We start from the raw sequence: 6318 nt of genomic DNA, 5'->3' as shown, positions 1-6318 counted from the left end.
AGCCGGGTCAGAACCATATAAACAAACTATAGCAACAAACAGGCACACGGGGGTCAGCACACTAGGCCAAAGGCAAAAGTATAACTGGCAGGGATTGAAGCTTCCCAGGGGTTTAAGAAGCTCTCCCAGAACCAGAAAGAGGCCACAATCATTAACCCCAAGTGGGCAGGTCAAAACCTGCAGAGCTCCAGACATTAACCCCCGGTGTGCAGCTCAAAAACCTGCACTGGGATCATGACAGGTCTTAGCCATGTGATCCGGTGGGCATGGCTACGGACCATATAAGGTGGCCAGGGTAGGTCACATGACGGAATGCTTGGACCCGGTTGGTCCGTATGGAAGGTCTCATCACAGGAAGATGTGTCTGCCTTCCTGAGTGCACGTGGGGACACTGTGTATCATGGCTGCACATGTCTGAGAGTTCCCAGGAGAGGGAATGAACGTCTGCACTGAGAAGCAGCTGTGAGGTAACCCGGACAGGGGAAATAACTGTGAGGCTAGAGAGCCTGTGTACCGGCGTTAACAAAGCCTGTGTGACCACAGTGTGGAGCTCTGTCATGGACGTTATGCAGTTTGGATATAAACTTTCTGTTGCTGTTGATGGTTTATGCTGCATAATAAACCGAATGGACTGAGTTATGTTGAGAAACGTGTGCCGGACCTGATTTAATCGGCTGCCTAGCGAGTATCCCCTACCTTAATGACAAGCGCTACCTTACAATTGGTGGAGAATGCAAAGGGCAGTGTTATAGCCTTGTTGCTAGGGGCAACGGATGATGTCTGCAAAATTTGGTTGCTAAGGGTAACGTTTTTCAAAAGTACATGTTGCAGTGCAGGCAACGTTGAGCCAGGAGGGCGGACGGTCTTGAAAACCTTTTGATATGCTGACCGGGGTCAGTGAAAGAGACTTATAGGACACCTCTGTGGTAGAGGGGTCCGAAAACATGCGTGGCCGGCAGGTGACGGTCATGAAAACCGTGTGGTATACTGACCGGGGTCAGAGAAAGAGACTGTAGATTGCTATAGAGTGCCTCTGTGGACAAGAGGTACACGAGAACCTGTGTGGCCAATATCAGCAGGTAACGGACAGGTGTCTGTGTTGTACTGACCGGGGTCAGTGAGAAAGACTGTGTACCTGGAAGGTTCAGTGTGCAAGGTCCTGGAGGGTCAGTGTTGGGAGGTTCTGGGAGAAGAATTGGATCCCTGGAGCACGTGCTGTGACCTTGGACCTGGTGAGGCGTGAGTGTTGGACAGTCTCAGGCGGAGACGGATGCCCTGAATAGCACCTGCTGAGCCCCTGGACCAGGTGAGGCCGGTGTGTTGGGAAACCCTGGGAGGAGGGTCGGCTCCCTGAATAGCACCCGATGCGCCCTGTGTGTTGGATGGTCTCAAGAGGAGACGGACGTGCTGAATAGCACACAGACAGGACACGTGTGTTTTTGTGTTGTGTGTGTTTTTTTCTTTTCCCTCTTAAGCGGCTTGCTGTAACTCGGCGGGGTTACGAAGGTGACAAGCGGCTTGCTGTAACTCGGCGGGGTTACGAAGGTGACACCAGCAGCTGTGTGTGAGCGGCAGCAGGAGGTGTCAGTGATTGGTGACAGCAGGAGCTGTGGTGGTGCCAGCAAGAACTTGTGTGGTATCATACTTAAAGGGCCAGTACGGGCCCAAGAGACAAACTGTTTTGTGTGAACTGTGGTCTAAGGAGACCTGTAGAAGGGACATGGGAAAATCCCGAAAGGTGGCGGTGGCCCAAATCGGGGTGGTAACCCAAAAAGGGGTGGAGTCCCAGAGGGGGCGGCGACCCAAATCAGGGTGGTCCAGAAAAGGGCAGCACTGGTTACCTTAGTGAACATGTCTGGGGAACCGCAGTGTTCGCGTATGCCTTTTTCAGAATGTGGGACATTCTTTCCAGATAACGATGGGCCGCAGGTGTGTACCGTGATGTTGCACCGAGAAGGAGTCTCTGGACGGTTGGACTCAAAGAGTCAGGTGACTGACAGGAACTCCTCTCATTTTCTGTCTGACCGAGAAAATGGTCCAGGTTCGCTGTAAACATGGGGTCACTGTGGACTCTCCGGTGGACAGAGTAATATTTGAGGGGTCCAGAGGCATTGAGTGCCAAGGTGGCGGTATACCACCAGACTTAGTGTATGCCTTTGAGAGAGGCTGGGACTTTGTTTTGTTTGATGATGTGTGGCAGGGGGATGGAGCCGTTTCTAATGTTGGGTTAGCAGACATTGAGATGGTGACGACTCCTAAAGTGGACAGGTCTGATGTAGAAGTGATCGGAAGAAGGGGTACATCTGCCCAACTTACGGACCTGACGTCACGTGACTAGTGTTGAGCGATACCGTCCGATACTTAAAAGTATCGTATCGGATGGTATCGGCCGATCTAAAAAAAATATCAGGTATCGCCGATTCCGATACCGGAAGTCCCATTCAAGTCTATGGGACTTCCGGTATCGGAATAAGAAAAACCCTATTTTTGCCTTGTACAGCCTCTCTGGGGTCTGTACGGGCCTTTCGGGGGGCTGTGCCGGCCTGCCGGGGGGTCTGTGCAGGCTCCGGTGGTCTGTGCAGGCCTGCCGGTGGTCTGTGCAGGCTCCGGTGGTCTGTGCAGGCCTGCCGGGGGGCTGTGCCGGCCTGCCGGTGGTCTGTGCAGGCTCCGGGGGTCTGTGCCGGCCTGCCGGGGGGGCTGTGCCGGCCTGCTGGTGGTCTGTGCAGGCTCCGGGGGTCTGTGCTGGCCTGCCGGGGGGCTGTGCCGGCCTGCCGGTGGTCTGTGCAGGCTCCGGTGGTCTGTGCCGGCCTGCCGGTGGTCTGTGCAGGCTCCGGGGGGCTGTGCCGGCCTGCCGGGGGGCTGTGCCGGCCTGCCGGGGGGCTGTGCAGGCTCCGGTGGTCTGTGCCGGCCTGCCGGGGGGCTGTGCCGGCCTGCCGGTGGTCTGTGCAGGCTCCGGGGGGCTGTGCCGGCCTGCCGGTGGTCTGTGCAGGCTCCGGGGGTCTGTGCAGGCATCGTCCGATGGGACTACAAGTCCCATCGGGCGATGCCTGCTACCATGACAGTGATTGACACATTAGCCAATGATGGGACAGTAGTAGTCCCATCATCCGGCTAATGTGTTGAATGTAAAAAAAAATAAAAAAAAATGTACATGCTACATACATACAACATGCATACTACATATATACTACATGTAACATACATACTACATATATACTACATGCAACATGCATACTACATACATGCTACATACTACATGCATGCTACATACATGCTACATACTACATACATACTACATACATACAACATATATACTACATGCATGCAACATGCATACTACATGTAACATACTTACTACATATATACTACATGCTACATACATGCAACATACATACTACATACATGCTACATACATACTACATACATAATACATATATACTACGTGCATGCAACATACATACAACATATATACTACATGCATGCAACATATATACTATATATACTACATGTAACATACATACTACATATATACTACATGCTACATACATGCAACATACACACTACATGCTACATACATGCAACATACATACTACATACATGCTACATACTACATACATGCTACATACATACTACATATATACCACATGCATGCAACATACATATATACTACAAATTCCCACGCAGCAATGGCATAAAGTGAGACTAGGGACTTTTTTTTTTTTTAAAGTGGTGGAGGAATACAGTGCGGAAGGATACCTACCTTCCGTCATTGTATTCCTGGAGCTGGTAGAGAACGGTAGCATCAGCTGATGCTGCTGTTCTCCACGCAAGATGGACGTGGGACCCTCGTGGACTTCTGTGGATCGGGGTAAGTATATTGGTGTTTTTTTATTTTGATATTTATTCCTCAAGGGGACAATGGCTTCGGGGATCAAAGTGACAAGTGACGGTGAGTATGTACTCTATGTTATATGTACTGTATGTCTATATGTATGTATTGTATGTAGTATACATGTATGTTGCATGCATGTAGTATATATGCAGTATATATGTAGTATGCATGTTGCATGCATGTGGTATATATGTAGTATGTATGTAGCATGTATGTAGTATGTATATTGCATGTAGTATATATGTAGTATGTATGTTACATGTAGTATATATAGTATATATGTAGTATGCATGTAGTATATATGTTGTATGTATGTTGCATGCATGTAGTATATATGTATTATGTATGTAGTATGTATGTAGCATGTATGTAGTATGTAGCATGTATGTAGCATGCATGTAGTATGCATGTTGCATGTAGTATGTATGTAACATGTAGTATATATGTAGTATGCATGTTGTATGTATGTAGCATGTATGTAGCATGTAATTTTTTTTTTTTTTTTTACATTCAACACATTAGCCGGATGATGGGACTACTACTGTCCCATCATTGGCTAATGTGTCAATCACTGTCATGGTAGCAGGCATCGCCCGATGGGACTTGTAGTCCCATCGGACGATGCCTGCACAGACCCCCGGAGCCTGCACAGACCACCGGCAGGCCGGCACAGCCCCCCGGAGCCTGCACAGACCACCGGCAGGCCGGCACAGCCCCCCGGCAGGCCGGCACAGACCACCGGAGCCTGCACAGACCACCGGCAGGCCGGCACAGCCCCCCGGCAGGCCGGCACAGCCCCCCGGAGCCTGCACAGACCACCGGCAGGCCGGCACAGACCACCGGAGCCTGCACAGACCACCGGCAGGCCGGCACAGCCCCCCGGCAGGCCGGCACAGACCCCCGGAGCCTGCACAGACCACCGGCAGGCCGGCACAGACCCCCGGACAGTCGGCACAGCCCCCCCGAAGGCCCGAACTGACGGCGCATCATGATGCGCACAGACAGCGCATCATGATGACGTCATTTCGGCAGCCAATCAGAGCCACAAAAGTGGCTCATTGCATTTTGGACTTCCGATTCCGGTATCCGATACGAAAAAAGTATCGGTACTCGGTATCGGAATTCCGATACGGCAAATATCGGCCGATACCCGATACTTGCGGTATCGGAAAGCTCAACACTACACATGACATGACGGATGGTGGGCTGGGAGATGAGATGACTGCAGCGGACACACAGTCAGAGGGTAACTGGAGGGTTTACTCGGATGATCGGGGCGACTCAGTCTCTGGGATGACTGTGGCTTTGAGAGAGAAAGGGAGCACAGACTAGAAGAGCTAGAGAAGGAAGTCTCCGAGCTCAAAGGTCACCTGGCAACGTGGCAAGGTCTGAATAAGACCCTTAGGGAAGAGGTAGGAGTACTAACAGAAACTGTAAGAGGTCTTCTGCGGAAGAAGAACTGGGACGAAGACTTACAGCGGCCAGGCCCGAGTGAAGACAAGAAGAAACTGAAAAGTATGGAAGCAAAGATGATTCATATGCAAGAGGAGCTTGCTGCTGCAGAGCGTGCTAAAAGGCAAGCACAGCAGGAAAGAGATGAACTGGCCAATGAAATTGCCAACAGCAGTGGTAAAGGTGCTCTGACTTTGGAAGAAAAGAGGCGTTTAGAGTCTCGCATTGTTCAACTTGAAGAAGTGGAGGAAGAACACGGCAATGTTGAATTAGTCAATGACAGGCTGAGAAAGGCCACACTTCAGGTTGACCAGATGAATGCTGATCTGAATGCAGAACGTAGTAATGCTCAGAAGAACGAGAATGCCCGTCAGCAATTAGATCGACAGAATAAGGAGTTAGAAACAAAGTTACAAGAATTAGAAGGCTCTGTTAAATCGAAATTCAAGGCTTCAGTCACAGCTTTGGAAGCAAAGATTGCACAACTGGAGGAACAACTTGATGCTGAAACTAAAAAGCGACAATCTGCAAGCAAACAAGTATGGCATACAGAGAAAAAACTGAAGGCTGTACTAATACAAATGGATGATGAAAGGCGTAATTCTAAGCAGTGCAAAGACCTGGCGGAGAAAAAAAATGTTCGGCTGAAACAGCTGAAGCTCCAGGTGGAAGAAGCGGAGAAAGAGGCTCAACGTGCCAATGCGTTGCACCATAAATTACAGCGCGAACTGGAGGATGCTACTGAGACAGCAGATGCAATGAACCGTGAGGTTAATGCACTGAAAAGCTAACTTAGATGTGGTGATGTACCATTTGTTACAAGACGCATAGACAGAAAAGGAGGTAACAGAGCGCACTGTAGAAGTGTGGTGACTAAACAGTGTCTGATGATGCAGACAGACTGTGACTGGAGGGCCAAAGATCAAGGCCGATATTCTGGCCGCTGGGGACGGGGAGGCCTAACAGAGATATGA

General features: G+C 50.1%; 1 pseudogene; it reads left to right on the top strand.

The window, feature by feature from the left end:
• Window positions 1-1878: 1878 nt before the first annotated feature.
• Window positions 1879-6318, top strand: LOC141093964 (myosin-9 pseudogene; annotated as a pseudogene).

The sequence above is a fragment of the Dendrobates tinctorius genome, unplaced genomic scaffold (assembly GCF_039654945.1).
Source record: "Dendrobates tinctorius isolate UK_male_01 unplaced genomic scaffold, ASM3965494v1 ptg000063l, whole genome shotgun sequence".
Taxonomy (NCBI): Eukaryota; Metazoa; Chordata; class Amphibia; order Anura; family Dendrobatidae; genus Dendrobates; species Dendrobates tinctorius.
This window is presented reverse-complemented; position numbering and strand designations above follow the sequence as displayed.